Source organism: Halichoerus grypus, chromosome 12, assembly GCF_964656455.1.
Source record: "Halichoerus grypus chromosome 12, mHalGry1.hap1.1, whole genome shotgun sequence".
In the NCBI taxonomy this organism is placed as follows: Eukaryota; Metazoa; Chordata; class Mammalia; order Carnivora; family Phocidae; genus Halichoerus; species Halichoerus grypus.
This window is the reverse complement of record NC_135723.1, coordinates 72,748,156-72,766,528: the sequence shown is the minus strand read 5'-3', so window position 1 is coordinate 72,766,528 and position 18,373 is coordinate 72,748,156. Positions and strand designations below refer to the sequence as shown.

General features: G+C 36.5%; 1 long non-coding RNA gene across 2 annotated transcripts in view; it reads right to left on the bottom strand.

Annotated features, from left to right (window-relative positions):
• The window catches only part of LOC118535518 (uncharacterized), a 33,195-nt gene extending 25,996 nt beyond the window's left edge, over nt 1-7,199 (bottom strand). Inside the window, exons 1-3 of one of the 2 annotated variants that reach the window (XR_004917218.2) lie at nt 6,648-7,199; nt 6,389-6,457; nt 4,515-4,625 (exon numbers count right to left, since the gene is read on the bottom strand). This is a non-coding gene — a long non-coding RNA (uncharacterized LOC118535518). Of the gene's footprint in view, nt 1-4,514; nt 4,626-6,388; nt 6,458-6,647 lie in introns of those variants that run through there. The other variant, XR_004917219.2, reaches the window with a different exon arrangement.
• Between the last annotated feature and the right edge of the window lie 11,174 nt (nt 7,200-18,373).

The following is an 18,373-nucleotide window of genomic DNA, read 5'->3' as shown; positions in this document are numbered from 1 at the left end:
CAAAACCAACATGCAATTTATTTTTTGGATATTGACCTAGTAACCAAGGATTCTCAAGGAGAAATAAGACATCTAGACAACACTCGTATTGACCTAGAATATTCGTGACAATTCTTAGCCTTGCTGTAAGACAGTTTCGTAAGAGATTTCGTCATAAAGCGTCATAAAACAGTTAAAAGATGAATTTTTATAGAAAATATTGTTATCTTTCAAATAATAGTAAAAAACCAAAACGTTGTGTTGAGTGAGACCTGTTTCCACCTCTGGGGGCGGGGGGAGTTCCCACTGTTTGGAATATAGTAAATACCTTCAAGGTGTCTGCCTATAGTCCCAGAAGGTCCACTCATTCCATGGTTTTTAGGTGTTGGTGTTGCCAAGAAAGGCAACTCACACAAAATTGAATGGAACAACATTTACTCACATAAAGAGACAAAGCAACGCAAGTTTAGTGATTGTTGGTAGTGAGCATCAGTCCTCCATGGCTAGTGGACCTCACTCTGGAATCCCCAAGCCTGGAGATGGTCTGCACATAGGCCTCCTGTCCTACTTTTCCTCTGGGAACAGATATAGCAGTGAGGTTGACCGTGTATCCTATGGCAGGCATGTGTCATCAGAAGAGACAAGTACCTATCAAGTCTGTACCAGGGGAAGATATTCTCAAAGAAATATGCCCATCACAGGCTGTGAGGGCTCCTTATTACTTTGAAAAGGGAACATTCTGGACCCAAGGCACATTCTTACCTCGCCATGTAGGAGTCAAAAGACTGCATACGTGGGACTGCCTTTCCCAGGAGTAAGTTTGTCCAAACAATGGAATACGGGTCAGCAAAGTACTGCTCTCAGGCCCTGACCCACAGCAGGCCTTTGTCGATGAAGTTGTATTGGAATAGAGTCCTAGCCATTGATTTCCATATAATCTATGTCTGTTTTCATGTACAGTGTAGAGCTATGCAGTTACAACAGAGATCTCCTGGTCAGCATCACAACAGAGATTGTTGGGCCCTTTACAAAAAGGTTTGCTGACCCCCACGGTAGGATACTCCCAACTATGTAAGAATGTGATTTATGCATATAATTTTGCTGGTTAGATATAAAAGCAGTTGAGATATATTTGCCAACAAATATTCTTTTGATGTAAATCTGATTGCAAGAAAGCAAAGCAGAAGTTTATTGAATCCCCAAGAAATAAAGTAATTGCAGAATGTGCTCCATGGAGATCTTTAAAAATCTAGCAGAAAAGTCTCTTCTCTTTTAGCTGAAGGCAGGAGACTGTACTAGCTGGTTTCTTAAAGTCCCTTCCAGTCTTGAGTCAAGTGATTCTCAGCACGGACGAGGAGTTTTGCTTTTAGACCAGTCAGATACATTTCTGCTAACACCAGAAAATGCTTCTAAATGTACAACAACTGATATTCTTAAAAGTAAACACTGTGTCTTTTCTTCTGGAAGATACTATTGTTCAAATAATGACACTTCCTCTGACATTGACAGTGGCGAGTGGAGTAGAATGTCAGACTAAGATGAGAGACTATGTTCTAGTGAAAATTTGGATCAAGAATCCCCAGACACCACATCAGCATTTAACAAGCCAGACTTACCTGCCATTCCAGCGTATGCTAAAGGACAGGCATAGAATCAATGAAACAATCACTAAACAGTGTAAGTTTTTTCTTTTTGTTTTTAATACCAATAGCCAAAAAACACAAAACAAAACAAAACAAAACAAAAAACTACACCCTGGTTCTTACTAATGGTAGCTCATAAACAAAAGGAAAAGCAGACCAAGACCTAAGAAACAGAAGAAAATATATATCATATCATGAAACTGGAAGAAAAAATTCTTCCCGAAATGTTTTCAGGATCATAGTCTACTTTTTCCCCTCATTTTTAATTCCTTTTGTGACATTCAAGTCCTAGAAAATGTTTTTGAAAGCAATTATATTTCTAAAGTAAGTTTTCCCAAACTCCCACAGCTTAACTTTTCAGCTTAAAATATCATGTTTTAAAAGGTGTTGGCATTAAGTTTTACCTAACAAATAGCTGGGTCTTAGAAAAGAAGAACGATCTGACAATTTAAAAAGAAAAAAGTGTGTGTGTGTGTGTGTGTGTGTGTGTGTGTGTTTTGCTTTAAATCATTGACTTATTTGAACAAGTTTTTAAAACTATGAGAATTACAGACTTCATTTTTCACATCAGATAATGAAAGGACACTAGATAAATCTTACTCTTTTGAAACTATTCATTTGAACAGGAAACCTAAGCCAGCTTTCTGTGCATCCATTTTTGCTTTTCTCTGATTTTTTTTAATTGAAGAGTAATTGACACACAGTATTACATTAGTTTCAGGTGTAGAGTGTAGTGATTTCAGTATCTCTATATAGTACACTGTGCTCCCCACAGTGTAGCTCCCGTCTGTCACTGTACAACACTATTACAGTATCACTGTTGGTTTTGCTATTCTAATTGTTAAATGCAGCCTTACTTTCACTGCAGTTATAAGAATTGGAAATTCTTAAAAACAAACTTTGGAAATAAAACTGCAAAAAAAATTTTTTTTCTGAAAATATCTTTTCTAGCTTTGATGTATCTGGAACCAGGGGCTCTCCTGCCGTAAGTAATGAGAAAATAAATATTAAACACTATTATCAGAAATTGGGCTGTACAGGGCTGTTAACTATGAAAGAAGGAGATAAATGAGGTGTTCTCTATGAATACTCTTTCTCCCTGGAGTCATTTTCTAGATCAGGATGTAGAAAAGGAAATTCCAAATGGAGCGATCTTCCTATGTCGAAGGGACAGAGATTGGAATCTTCCTAATTGGAAGGGACAGGGATTTGAATTTGGAGAGTCTGAAGTGATTAGGATTTGTGGAATGGAATTATTGAAGAACAGAAAGGAGACTCCACAAATCTGTGGAGGGGTCTTTTGGAGTCTTCATCCAAATATTAAAGTATTCACAAGTGCAGAGAGTACCCAAGACCAGGCAGGGGGAGAGAACAGCTGAGTGTGCTAAAACCACACAATTTTCAGAATATAGACTGGAGTTACTCAGGTTCTTATCAGGCAATACAAAGATGTTCTTGAACACTCATAGAATTTAATAAACTACCATAAAAAGATGTTTTAATAGTAAACAAACCCTAGAGTAAAGGTCTCTACCCATTTTATAAAGCTTAAACACAAAAATGACCAAGCCGAGGTGCGCCTGGGTGGCTCAGTCGGTTAAGTGGCTGCCTTTGGCTCAGGTCATGATCCCAGGGTCCTGGGATCGAGCCCCGCATCAGGCTCCCTGCTTGGCGGGAAGCCTGCTTCTCCCTTTCCCACTCCCCCTGCTTGTGTTCCTTCTCTCGCTGTGTCTCTCTCTGTCAAATAAATAAATAAAATCTTTAAAAAAAAAAAAAATGACCAAGCCGATATGCAAGCAACTTAAATGCTTGCCAGAACAATATTCAACAAAATTCAGGTATTCAACAGCATAGCATCCACAATATATAGTATCTAATCCAAAACTACTTGGTAGTAGAACAAGGAGAAATATGCTGTGCAAAGATTGCCTTTTTAACAAATGATGCTGGAACAACTGAACATCCACACGCAAAAAAAAAAAAAAAAAAAAAAAAAAAAATCCAGAGAGAGACCTTACATCCTCCACAAAAATTACTCAAAATTAATCACAGACCTAAATATAAAATGGAAAACTATAGAACTCCTAGTAGATAACATGAGAGAAAACCTTGGGTTTGGCAGTGACTTTTAGATACAACACCAAAGTCATGTCCCATGAGAAAAAATCATTGATAAGCTGGACTTCATTAAAATGAAAGAAACTTCCTTTCCGTGAATGGCAATGTGAAGAGAGTGAGAAGACAAGCCACAGACAGGGAGAAAATATATGCAAAAGACACATCTGATTAAGGACTGTTACCCAAAATATACAAAGAACTCTTAAAACTCAAGAATAAGAAAATAAACAACTTGATTTAAAAATGAGATAAAGACCCTACAAACACAAGTTTCACATCAGATGTCCTCAGAAAAATGCAAATTATAATGAAATATTGAGGTACCTGGGTGGCTCAGTAGGTTAAGCATCTGACTCTTGATTTCAGCTCAGGTCATGATCTCAGGGTTGGGAGATCGAGAGCCTGCACCGGGCTCCGTGCTGGGTGTGGAGCCTGCTTAAGATTCCCTCTCCCTCTCCCTCTGCCCCTCCCACCAACCCCCTCCCCGCTTGCTCTCTAAATAAATAAATAAATCTTAAAAATAAATAAAGTGAAATACTGCTACACACCTATTAGAATGGCCAAAATCTGAAACAGTAACAACACAAGTACTGACAAAGGTGTGGAACAACAAGAACTCTGATTCATTTCTGGTGGGAATGCAAATAGTATAGCTACTTTGGAAGACATCTGGCAATTTTTTATAAAACGCATTCTTGTGATCCTTCTGTTGTGCTCTTTGGTATTTACCTAAAGGGCTTAAAAATTATGTTAACACAAAAACCTGCACACAGGTGTTAATAGCAGCTTTATTCTTAATCGCCAAAAGTTGGAAGCAATCAGGATGTCCTTCAGTAGGTGATGATTGAACTGTAGTACACTGAGATCATGGAATATTATTCAGTGCTAAAAAGAAATAAGCTATTAAGCCATGAAAAAAGCATGGAGGATCCTTAAATGCATACTATTAATTCTGATAAAGCAATCTGAAAAGGTGATCTTCTATATGATTCTATGTATATGAGATTCTGGAAATGGCAAAAACTATGAAGACATAAAAATACGAGTGATTGCCACAGGTTAGGGAGGAAGGATGAATAGGTTGAGTGCAATAGATTTTTAAAGCTGTGAACCTACTTTGTATGATACTCTTATGGTGGATACACATTATACATTTGTCTAAACACAAGGAATGTATGACACCAAGAATAAAGCTTACTATAAACTATGGGTGTTGGGAAGCAATGATTTATTAATATAGGTTCATCAATTGTAACAAATGTACTGCTCTGTTGGGAAATGTTGGTAATTGGAAAAGCTATTCATGAGTGGGTGCAAGGTGTATATGGGAAATCTCTTTTGCTGTGCACATGAAACTGCTCAAAAAGATGGTCTGTTTTAAAAAAAAAACTTCTGGAAAACAAAAAGAATGGTCAAACAATTTCCAAATTTGATGAAAATTAGAACCACAGAGACCCTAAAACTCCACTGATTCCCAAGATGGAAGAACATAAAACCAAGTTCCTGAAAGTTAATGATATAGATAAAAGTCTTTAAAAAACAAAGAAAATGACATAATATTTGCAGATAAAGAAAAACTAAGAGCTGGCTTCTCATCAGAAGCAATGCAAAACCAGGTATGATGTAAATAACATCTCTAAAGTGCTAAAAAACAAAAAAAAATGTGAATCTAAAGTTCTATCTACAATGAAAATATCCATAAAAAATGCTAATAAAATGAAGACACTTTCATTCAAACAAAATGAATATACCCCTAACAAAGTTGTGCTATAAAACATATTAGGAGGAATTTCTTGAGGCTGAAGGAAAATTCTACCAAATGGAAATTCAAATGTATGTTATTGGAAGAGCACAAACATTTTAAACATGAGTAAATTAAAAATATATTTTATCACTTTTAAGTCTTTTTATAAAATCACAACTAGGAAGGAAAAGTAAATTAAAACTCAAATGAGTAAAAGAACGAAAACAATAAAGATAAGAGCAGAGGTAATGAAAGAAAAAAATTGAAAAACAGAAAAGAATGCAATCTAAAGCTTGTTTCTTAAAATCATGACCAGACTTATTGTGAAGATCATTTCAGAATGTATACCAATATCAAATCACTATGATGGACACCTGAAATTAATAAGATATTGTATGTAATTATACTTCAATAACAAAAAAAAATCAATAGTATTGATAAACATCTCGCTAGAATGGTTAATATGAAAGGAAATGACCACACACCAATTACCAATATCAAGAAATAACTTGAGTTCCAGATATTTAAAGGACAAATAGGGAATACTGCCAAAAATTTATAAGAAATGAACAAATCCCTTGAAAAACAAAAATTATCAAAACTGAAATGAAATTACACTGCTTCGGAAAATCTGAATTGCCTTATATCCATTAAAGACGATAAAGTTGTAATTAAAACCTTCCAAAATGTAAGTTCTAGACCCACGTAGGTTCATGGGTGAATTTTATAAAAAAAAAAAATTTAGGAATAACTAATATAAATCTTCCATAACTGTTTCAGGATATAGAAATAGAGGAAATGTGTCCTAATTATTTTTCTGAGGCCACTATTATTCTGATATCAAAATGATACAAAGAACTTATAGGAAAAGACAATCAGAGTAATAATCAACATAGGTACATACCTTCTCAAATACTCAGCAAAAGTTTCAAGCAAATGATCTCTGCAATCCATATAAATAAAAATGCATATACTAAAAAAAAAAAAAAAGGAATCCATATAATCATCTCATGAGATTCAGGAAAAAAATAACAAAATGCAACACCCATTTATTACAAAATTCTCAACAAACCAGGAATAAAAAGAAACATTGTCAAATTTTGAAGGAGAGCTTTAAAAAAAACTACAGCTAACATTAGAATTAATAGTGGTAAACTAAATACCTTTTCTCTAAGTATTTGAACAAGGGAAGGATGATTACTTCCATCCAGTGCTTCCATTCAGTAATGTACTGCAGGTCTTAGTGAAATAAGAAAGGAAAATGAGGGATGCCTGGGTGGCTCAGTCAGTTAAGTGTCTGCCTTCAGCGCAGGTCATGGTCCTGGGGTTCTGGGATCAAGTCCCACATGGGGCTCCTTGGGAGGCCTGCTTCTCCCTCTGCCTGCCACTCGCCCTGTTTGTGCGCTCTCTTTCTGACAAATAAATAAGATCTTTTTAAAAAATCTTTGGAAACAAAAGGAATATGAAAGAAAAATAAGTTGTAAAGAAAGAACTAAACAATATTTATTCCCAGACGACATGATCATGTATGTAAAAAAAGTACATAGAAGCTACTAGAAATAGTAAAGGAGTTTAGTAAGGATATAATACAAGAACATATATGTAAATCAATTCTATTTCTACAAATGCAGCATGAACCATTAGAAAGAAAAATGAAAATAAGAGCATGAAAACCAAGATTTGTCCCTAAGAATAAATTTTTTAAAATATGTGCAATTATCCCCCGAATCGTCTACAGATTCCATGTGATCTCAATAAAAATACCAGGAGATGATTTGTGCATATTGACAATCCAATTTTAAAGTTTAAAAAGAAAAGCAAAAATCCACACCCATTGGAAAGACTAAAATTAAAATATCTGGCCAAAGCCAGGAGCTGGAGGATATGGAGCAATGGGAACTCTCCTGCATCACTGGCAAGAATGTAAATGGTACCTTAGGGAACTGGTTGGTAGTTTCTTAATAAAGTCAAACAGAAGTTCATATGACTCAGCAGTTCCACTCCATTTATTTACACCAGAGGAATGAAAACCTATTTCCACCCCAAAACTTGTATGCCTACATTCATAGAAGCTTTACTTATAGTCCAAAAGTAGGAACATCTCAAGTTCTGAAATAAATGGATAAACATGATGGGATATTCTTTCAATGGAATTCTCCCTGACCAAAAATATGCTGAATTAATGAATCCAGACACAAAAGATCTATACTGGATAAACCTATTTATGGGAAATTCTATACTGAACTGATTTAATCTATAATGACAAAAAAAAAAAAATTGATCACTAATTGCCTCAACTTAGGAGTGGTAGACCAGAATTGACTTCAGAGGGGCACAAGATGTTTTTCTGTTCTGTTTTGTTTTGTTTTAGTGAAGGAACAGTTCTGAATCCAAGGATATACATTTGTCTAAACTCACTGAATTAGATTGTCCAATTTATTGTAAGTAAATTATACCTGAAAATTTTAATTGAAAAAGTAAAAAGAAAAAACACTGATTTCAGGTTGGAGGTTTTCTTAATACTGACTGCCTCCCATTCACCTCAGCCCTAGATTTTACTGACCTGTGCCCAGAGGACCTGGGTTTTAATTTAGGTTCCACAGTTAATTAGCTCTGTGATCTCAGCTAAGTCACTTGCTTCTCTTAGCTTCTTCCTTGGTAAATGAGAGAACTGGACTAGACAATCCCAAAGGTCCACCAAACTCTGAAAATCTGGAGTGAAGAAATATATAATTGAAGCCATAATAGGGTCATTAAAATGTTTTCCTTAGTCCATTTTACACTTGGCTTAATAAAAAATAATTATATATTTAAATGACTGATAATTTAATGTTGAAATATTTTTCCAACCCTGAATAATATTACCTACAAGGACAGAGGTTAATCTAGATATGACATAGGATTCTAGTGGCTTAAACAAGAGAAATAAATACTATACTCTTTCTTTGGGATTGTTCAGAAGGGATCTCAGAGTGAGGTAAAAAGTTTACTTTTTCTGATTTTTAGTCACCAATACTATTACCAGATAAAAAGGTGATTATTAAATATCCAATTCTTCTAAGAATGCAGAAAAGTATTGAAAAGCAGAAAAGATTCCCTGACTTGGATATTGCATTGAAATGTGATCTATTTATATGATCACAAATGCAATTCACCCCTGGCTTTCCAGCAGTCCCAATAAAATTACTCTTTGTTTACTGAGATATAATTGACATATCACTATATTAGTTTCAGATGTACAACATAATGATTTGATATTTGTATATATTGCAAGATGATCTCCAAAATAAATCTAGTTAACATCTGTCACCATACATAATTATAAACGTTTTTTCTTGCGCTAAGAACTTTTAAGATCTACTGTCTTAGCAGCTCTCAAATATACAATACTGTATTATTAACTACAGTCACTGTGATGTACATTATATCTCTGGGATTTACTTATTTTATAAATGGAAGTTTGTAACTTTTAATCACCTTCACCCATTTTACCCATCTTTTGACAATAGGTATTCACGTTTCTCTGTCTTATTTCACTAAGCATAATGCCCTCAAGTTCCATCCATGTTGCAAATAGCAAAATTTCCTTCTTGTTTATGGCTGAAGTGTGTGTGTGTGTGTGTGTGTGTGTGTGTGTGTGTGTGTGTGATATTTTTTTTTTACCCATTCATCCATTGATAGACCCTTAGGTTGTTTCCATATCTTGACTACTGTAAATAATACTGTAGTGAACATGGGGCATGGATATCTTTTCAAGTTAGTGTTTTTATTTTCTTTGGATAAATACCCAAAAATGGAATTTCTGGGCCATATGGTAGTTCTATTTTTAATTTCTTGAGCCACCTCCATGCTGTTTTCCATAGTGGCTCATTTCAATGTACATTCCCACCCGCAGTGCGCAAAGGTTCCCCTTACTCCACATCCTAGCCAGCATTTATTTCTTGCCTTTTGATAGTAGCCATTTTACCAGATGTAAGGTGATATCCTATTGTGGTTTTGATTTGCATTTCCCTGATGATTAGTGATGTTGAGCATCTTGTCATTGACCTATTGGCCATCTGTATGTCTTCTTTGGAAAAATAGCTATTCAGTTCCTCTGACCATTTTTTAATCAGATTGTTTATTTATTTATTTATTTTGCTATTAGGTTGTATGAGTTCTTCATATATTTTATTCATATATTTTAGATACTAATCTCTTCTCAGATACATGATTTGCAAATATTCTCTCCCACTTGGTAGGTTGCCTTTTTAGTTTGTTGGTCTCTTTTGCTGTACAGAAGCTTTTTAGTTTGATTTAGTCCCACTTGTTTATTATTGCTTTTGATGCCTTTGATTTTGGTGTCACATCCAAAAAATCATCACCAAGACTGATGTCCAGGATACCACCTATGTTTTCTTCTAGGAGTTTTATGGTTCCAGGTCTTACATTCAAATTCTTCCTCCATTTTGAGTTAATTTTTGTGGATACTGTAAGATGTCAGGCCAATTTTATTATTTTGCACGTGGCTGTTGAGGTTTCCCAGCACAATTTATTGAGGAGACTGTCCTTTTCGGCTCTTTTTTTTTCTTTTTTTGTAAATTAGTTGACCATATATGTGAGGGTTTAATATTAGGCTCTCTATTCAGTTCCATTGATTGATGTATCTGTTTTTATGCCAGTACCATCCTGTTTTGATTACTGTAGCTTTGTAATATACTCTGAAATCAAGAAGTTTAATACCTCCAGCTTTTTTGTTCTTTCTCAAGATTGCTTTGACTGGGGTCTTTTGTGGTCCCATACAAATTTTAGGATTGTTTGTTCTATTTCTGTGAAAAATGCCACTGGAATTTTGATAGGGATTGCACTGAATCTGTAGATTGCTCTGGGTAATAGGGCATTTTAATAATATTCATTCTTCTAATCCATGAGCATGGAATATCTTTCCATTGATTTGTGTTTTCTCTAATTTTTTCTTCAATGTCTTGCTTTCAGTGTATAAGTCTTTCTTTCACCTTCTTGGTTAAACATATTCCCAAACGTTTTATTTCAGAAAAGTTGCAGGATACAAAAATCAATATGCAAAAATCTGTTGCATTTCTATACACTAACAATGAACTATCAGAAAGAGAGATTAAGTAAACAATCCCACTTACAATTGCATTGAAGAGAATAAAATATTTGGGACTATTTTATGCAAAAATCTATTGCATTTACTTATTAGTTCAAACAGTTTTTTGATGGAGTCTTCGGGTTTTTCTTTTAATTTTTTTAAAGATTTTATTTATTTATTTGACAGAGAGCGAGAGACAGCAAGAGAGGGAACACAAGCAGGGGGAGTGGGAGAGGGAGAAGCAGGCTTCCTGCTGAGCGGGGAGCCCGATGTGGGGCTCGATCCCAGGACCCTGGGACATGACCTGAGCCGAAGGCAGACGCTTAACGACTGAGCCACCCAGGTGCCCCTTGGTTTTCCTATATATAATATCATGTTGTCTGCAAATAGTGATAATTTTACTTCTTTCTTTCTGATTTGGATACCTTTTATTTCTTTTTCTTGCCTAATTGCTCTGGCTAGGACTTCCAATACTATGTTGAATAAGAGTGATGAGAATGGATATCCTTGTTTTGTTCCTGATCTTAGCAGAAAAGCTTTCAGTTTTTAACTGTTACGTATCATGTTAGCTGCGGGTTTATCAAATATGGCCTTTATTATGTTGAGGTACTTTCCCTTTATAACCACTTTGTTGAGAGTTTTTAAACTAGATATTAATTGCCTTTTCTATATTCTCTATTTTTTATTGTATATATAAATATCACTAAAATCTGAAGACTATACTGTTGCACTCTCCTTTGCTAGTTTAATCATTTATATGGCTCTAATATGTGTTTTAAGGAATTAAAATCCTTCCAATTCTTCAAAATATACTTAAGTTGCACCTAAATACCAAATAAAGTTTTAAAAATGCTTTTACCTTCCTTATTTACTGCTTTGTAGTCAGAGGCACTTTTAATCTGTAAGGAGCCTAATGTGCTACCTGGTAGATAGACTCAATGTTCAAGAAGCGCTTGGACCAGGGCCAGGGTGAGGCAAGTGAGGCACTTTCCTTGGGTGCAAAAATACAGAAGGTGATTATTTATCATAATCAAGGTAGATATTTTAATGCAATATTTTAAGAAATCGCATTTTAATTTAAAAATCCAAGATAAACCACAAAGACGGGATCAATAAGGATACTGAATTGAACGGCCTGTTTTTATTCACTCTTTCTGAACAAAATTGTGTTGTGAATGAGCCATTATACATTACCTTAGTCTTACAAGTATATTTCAGATGGCCCTTTGGGACACTGAACTAGAAATAAGAAAAATTTAATTTCTTCTGTGCTATGAAGAAACCAAATTTGGAACTGAAAGGTAGAACAACACATTTCTTTTTTTTTTTTTTCCTCTCTCTCTTTTTTTTTAAATTTTTTTATTGTTATGTTAATCCCCATATATTACATCATTAGTTTTAGATATAGTGTTCCATGATTCATTGTTTGTGTATAACACCCAGTGCTCCATGCAGAACGTGCCCTCCTCAATACCCATCACCAGGCTAACCCATCCTCCCAACCCCCTCCCCTCTAGAACCCTCAGTTTGTTTTTCAGAGTCCATTGTCTCTCATGGTTCTTCTCCCCCTCCGATTTCCCCCCCTTCATTCTTCCCCTCCTGCTACATTCTTCTTCTTCTTTTTTTCTTTCTTAACATATATTGCATTATTTGTTTCAGAGGTACAGATCTGAGATTCAACAGTCTTGCACAATTCACAGCGCTTACCAGAACACATACCCTCCCCAGTGTCCATCACCCAGTCACCCCATCCCTCCCACCCCACCCCCCACTCCAGCAACCCTCAGTTTGTTTCCTGAGATTAAGAATTCCTCATATCAGTGAGGTCATATGATACATGTCTTTCTCTGTTTGACTTATTTCGCTCAGCATAATACCCTCCAGTTCCATCCACGTCGTTGCAAATGGCAAGATCTTATTCCTTTTGATGGCTGCATAATATTCCATTGTATATATATACCACCTCTTCTTTATCCATTCATCTGTTGATGGACATCTTGGCTCTTTCCACAGTTTGGCTATTGTGGACATTGCTGCTATAAACATCGGGGTGCACGTAGCCTTTCGGGTCCCTACTTTTGTATCTTTGGGGTAAATACCCAGTAGTGCAATTGCTGGATCATATGGTAGCTCTATTTTCAACTTTTTGAGGAACCTCCATACTGTTTTCCAGAGTGGCTGCACCAGCTTGCATTCCCACCAACAGTGTAGGAGGGTTCCCCTTTCTCCGCATCCCCGCCAACATCTGTCATTTCCTGACTTGTTAATTTTAGCCATTCTGACTGGTGTGAGGTGGTATCTCACTGAGGTTTTGATTTGGATTTCCCTGATGCCGAGCGATATTGAACACTTTTTCATGTGTCTGTTGGCCGTTTGGATGTCTTCTTTGGAAAAATGTCTGTTCATGTCTTCTGCCCATTTCTTGATTGGATTCTTTGTTCTTTTGGTGTTGAGTTTGATGAGTTCTTTATAGATTTTGGATACTAGCCCTTTATCTGATATGTCATTTGCAAATATCTTCTCCCATTCTGTCAGTTGTCTTTTGGTTTTGTTGACTGTTTCCTTTGCTTTGCAAAAGCTTTTTATCTTGATGAGGTCCCAATAGTTCATTTTTGCCCTTGCTTCCCTTGCCTTTGGCGATGTTTCTAGGAAGAAGTTGCTGCGGCTGAGGTCGAAGAGGTTGCTGCCTGTGTTCTCCTTTAGGATTTGGATGGACTCCTGTCTCACATTGAGGTCTTTCAACCATTTGGAGTCTACTTTTGTGTGTGGTGTAAGGAAATGGTCCAGTTTCATTCTTCTGCATGTGGCTGTCCAATTTTCCCAACACCATTTGTTGAAGAGACTGTCTTTTTTCCATTGGACATTCTTTCCTGCTTTGTCAAAGATTAGTTGACCATAGAGTTGAGGGTCCATTTCTGGGCTCTCTATTCTGTTCCATTGATCTATGTGTCTGTTTTTGTGCCAGTACCATACTGTCTTGATGATGACAGCTTTGTAGTAGAGCTGGAAGTCCGGAATTGTGATGCCGCCAGCTTTGCTTTTCTTTTTCAACATTCCTCTGGCTATGCGGGGTCTTTTCTGGTTCCATACAAATTTGAGGATTATTTGTTCCATTTCTTTGAAGAAAGTGGATGGTATTTTGATGGGGATTGCATTGAATGTGTAGATTGCTCTAGGTAGGATTGACATCTTCACAATATTTGTTCTTCCAATCCATGAGCATGGAACGTTTTTCCATTTCTTTGTGTCTTCCTCAATTTCTTTCATGAGTATTTTATAGTTTTCTGAGTACAGATCCTTTGCCTCTTTGGTTAGATTTATTCCTAGGTATCTTATGGTTTTGGGTGCAATTGTAAATGGGATCAACTCCTTAATTTCTCTTTCTTCTGACTTGTTGTTGGTGTATAGGAATGCCACTGACTTCTGTGCATTGATTTTATATCCTGCCACTTGACTGAATTCCTGTATGAGTTCTAGCAGTTTTGGGGTGGAGTCTTTGGGATTTTCCACATAAAGTATCATATCATCTGCAAAGAGTGAGAGTTTGACTTCTTCTTTGCCAATTTGGATGCCTTTGATTTCTTTTTGTTGTCTGATTGCTGTGGCTAGGACTTCCAATACTATGTTGAATAGCAGTGGTGATAGTGGACATCCCTGCCGCGTTCCTGACCTTAGGGGGAAAGCTCTCAGTTTTTCCCCATTGAGAATGATATTTGCTGTAGGTTTTTCATAGATGGCTTTTATGATATTGAGGTATGTACCCTCTATCCCTATACTCTGAAGAGTTTTGATCAAGAAAGGATGCTGTACTTTGTCAAATGCTTTTTCTGCATCTATTGAGAGGATCATATGATTCTTGTTCTTTCTTTTGTTAATGTATTGTATCACGTTGATTGATTTGCGGATGTTGAACCAACCTTGCAGCCCAGGGATAAATCCGACTTGGTCGTGGTGCATAATCCTTTTAATGTACTGTTGGATCCTATTGGCTAGTATTTTGGTGAGAATTTTTGCATCCATGTTCATCAGGGATATTGGTCTGTAATTCTCCTCCTTTGTCTGGTTTTGGGATCAAGGTAATGCTGGCCTCATAAAATGAGTTTGGAAGTTTTCCTTCCATTTCTATTTTTTGGAACAGTTTCAGAAGGATAGGTATTAATTCTTCTTGAAATGTTTGGTAGAATTCCCCTGGGAAGCCATCTGGCCCTGGGCTTTTGTGTTTTGGGAGATTTTTGATGACTGCTTCTATTTCCTTAGTGGTTATAGGTCTGTTCAGGTTTTCTATTTCTTCCTGGTTCAGTTTTGGTAGTTGATACATCTCTAGGAATGCATCCATTACTTCCAGGTTATCTAATTTGCTGGCATAGAGTTGCTCATAATATGTTCTTATAATTGTTTGTATTTCTTTGGTGTTGGTTGTGATTTCTCCTCTTTCATTCATGATTTTGTTGATTTGGGTCATTTCTCTTTTCTTCTTGATAAGTCTGGCCAGGAGCTTATCAATCTTGTTAATTCTTTCAAAGAACCAGCTCCTAGTTTCGTTGATCTGTTCTACTGTTCTTTTGGTTTCTATTTCATTGATTTCTGCTCTGATCTTTATGATTTCTCTTCTCCTGCTGGGTTTAGGCTTTATTTGCTGTTCTTTCTCCAGCTCCTTTAGGTGTAGGGTTAGGTTGTGTACTTGAGACCTTTCTTGTTTCTTGAGAAAGGCTTGTATTGCTATATACTTTCCTCTTAGGACTGCCTTTGCTGTATCCCAAAGATTTTGAATAGTTGTGTTTTCATTTTCATTGGTTTCCATGAATTTTTTTAATTCTTCTTTAATTTCCTGGTTGACCCATTCATTCTTCAGTAGGATGCTCTTTAGCCTCCATGTATTTGAGTTCTTTCCGACTTTCCTCTTGTGATTGAGTTCTAGTTTCAAAGCATTGTGGTCTGAAAATAGGCAGGGGATGATCCCAATCTTCTGGTACCGGTTGAGACCTGATTTGTGACCTAGGATGTGATCTATTCTGGAGAATGTTCTATGGGCACTAGAGAAGAATGTGTATTCTGTTGCTTTGGGATGGAATGTTCTGAATATGTCTGTGAAGTCCATTTGGTCCAGTGTGTCATTTAAAGTCTTTATTTCCTTGTTGATCTTTTGCTTAGACGATCTGTCCATTTCAGTGAGGGGGGTGTTAAAGTCCCCCACTATTATTGTATTGTTGTCGATGTGTTTCTTTGCTTTTGTTATTAATTGCCTTATATAATTGGCTGCTCCCATGTTAGGGGCATAGATATTTACAATTGTTAGATCTTCTTGTTGGATAGACCCTTTAAGTATGATATAGTGTCCTTCCTCATCTCTTATTACAGTCTTTGGTTTAAAATCTAATTTGTCTGATATAAGGATTGCCACCCCAGCTTTCTTTTGGTGTCCATTAGCATGGTAAATGGTTTTCCACCCCCTCACTTTCAATCTGGGGGTGTCTTTGGGTCTAAAATGAGTCTCTTGCAGACAGCATATCGATGGGTCTTGTTTTTTAATCCAATCTGATAGCCTGTGTCTTTTGATTGGGGCATTTAGCCCATTTACATTCAGGGTAACTATTGAAAGATAGGAATTCAGTGCCATTGTATTGCCTGTAAAGTGACTGTTACTGTATATTGTTTGTGTTCCTTTCTGGTCTATGTTGCTTTTAGGCTCTCTCTTTGCTTAGAGGACCCCTTTCAATATTTGTTGTAGGGCTGGTTTCGTGTTTGCAAATTCCTTTAGTTTTTGTTTGTCCTGGAAGCTTTTTATCTCTCCTTCAATTTTCAATGACAGCCTAGCTGGATATAGTATTCTTGGCTGCATATTTTTCTCATTTAGTGCTCTGAATATGTCCTGCCAGTCCTTTCTGGCCTGCCAGGTCTCTGTGGATAAGTCTGTTGCCAATCTAATGTTTCTACCATTGTAGGTTACATATCTCTTCTCCCGAGCTGCTTTCAGGATTTTCTCTTTGTCTCTGAGACTCGTAAGTTTTACTATTAGATGTCGGGGTGTTGACCTATTTTTATTGATTTTGAGAGGGGTTCTCTGTGCTTCCTGGATTTTGATGCCTGTTTCCTTCCCCAAATTAGGGAAGTTCTCTGCTATAATTTGCTCCATTATACCTTCTGCCCCTCTCTCTCTTTCTTCTTCTGGGATTCCCAATTATTCTAATGTTGTTTCGTCTTATGGTATCGTTTATCTCTCGAATTCTGCCCTCGTGATCCAGTAGTTGTTTATCTCTCTTTTTCTCAGCTTCTTTATTTTCCATCATTTGGTCTTCTATCTCACTGATTCTTTCTTCTGCCTCATTTATCCTAGCAGTTAGCGCCCCCATATTTGATTGCACCTCATTGATAGCCTTTTTGATTTCTACTTGGTTAGATTTTAGTTCTTTTACTTCTCCAGAAAGGGTTTCTCTAATAACTTCCATGTTTTTTTCAAGCCCAGCTAGTATCTTTAAAGTGATGATTCTGAACTCTAGATCTGACATCGTACTAATGTCCGTATTGAGTAGGTCCCTGGCAGTCGGTACTACCTCTTGTTCTTTTTGTTGAGGTGATTTTTTCCGTCTTGTCATTTTGTGCAGAGGAGAATAGATTAATGAGAGAACAAAATGCTAGCAGGGTAACAACGTCCCCAGAAAATATACTCTAAACAAATCAGAAAAGACCTGAAGCAGTGGGAAAAGAAAGGGAAAGAGAGAAAAAAGAAAAGGAAAGAAAAAAAGAAAAAAGAAAAAGATAAAGATAAAAACAAACAAAAGCAGAACAAAACAAAACAAAACAAAAACAGAATGTGATCAAATATGATCAGGCTGGATTATAGATCAGTGCCACACACTAGATTTTGGGTGTATTTTGGTCTGTTAAAAGAAAGTCCCTCCCAAAATTTTAAAGAAAGAAAAACTTATATATGTACAAAAATAAGGGTTGATATGATGAAGGGATGGAATATGACTGTAAAGATGGAAATTATAAAAAATTTTAAAAAAGGATTTGATAAGTTGTTTGAAAAAAGAAAGAAGAGGATTAAAAAGAAAAAAAAAGAAAGAAAAAAGGGAGAGAATGTGATCAGGCAGGGGAGTAGAAAAAAACCATACACTAGAGATTTAGAGTATATTTTGATCTGTTAGAAGAAACTATCTCAAGATTTTAAAGAGAGAACAACTTATATATATATGCCAAAAATACGGGTAACTACTATGAAGGGATAGAATATGACTTTAAAAATGAAAAATAAAAATGTTTTTTTTTTTAAAAAAGGGATTGATAAGATGTTGGTTGAAAAAGGGAAAAAGAAAAATTCAAAAAAAAAGAAAAAAGGAAAAAAGAAAAAAAAGTTAAAAAAATAATTAACTTTGAAAGACTAAAGAATCATGGTAAAAAAGCCATGAATTCTATGTGCAATATTCCCCTAGCGCTGGAGTTCTGCCATTCTCATTGATCGGTAAACTTGGTCTTGGCTGGCTGTTCTCGCTGATCTTCTGGGGGAGGGGCCTGTTGCCGTGGTTCCCAAATGTCTTTGCCGGAGGCAAAATTGCCCCGCCCTTGCCGGTCCGGGCTAAGTAATCTGCTCGGGTTTGCTCTCCGGAGCTTTTGTTCCCTGCAAGCTTTCCGTACAGCTTTGGAGGCGGAGAGTGAAAATGGCGGCCTCCAGTCTCCGCCCCGGCGGAGCCGAGAACTCAGGGTCCCACTCCTCAGCGAGCCCCCAGAGAAAAGTAGTCAGTCACTCCCGTCTCCCCGGTCTCCAGCCACACTCCGCGCTCACCCGGCCTGTGACCG